Source organism: Apaloderma vittatum, unplaced genomic scaffold (genome assembly GCF_000703405.1).
Source record: "Apaloderma vittatum isolate BGI_N311 unplaced genomic scaffold, ASM70340v1 scaffold38657, whole genome shotgun sequence".
NCBI classification, from domain to species: domain Eukaryota; kingdom Metazoa; phylum Chordata; class Aves; order Trogoniformes; family Trogonidae; genus Apaloderma; species Apaloderma vittatum.
Genome location: NW_009728556.1, coordinates 767 through 1011, shown reverse-complemented (window position 1 = coordinate 1011; position 245 = coordinate 767).

The following is a 245-nucleotide window of genomic DNA, read 5'->3' as shown; positions in this document are numbered from 1 at the left end:
CCGGCAGCCAGACCCAGTGCCACAGAGGGACCCCAGTGCTGCAGGGGTGGCATCGCAGGAGGGCCAGGCTGTCCCTGTCCCCCATCCTCTCACCTGTAGGGGTTTGTGAGCCCAGGATGTGCCCGCGGCCACGGGCTGCACGTTTCACCTCCTGCATCGCCCACGCAGGGTTGAGGGAGCTCCCAGTGTCCCCCGTCCACAGCTCCCTGCAGACTTCCAGTGACGGGACATGGAAGAGGGAAAAC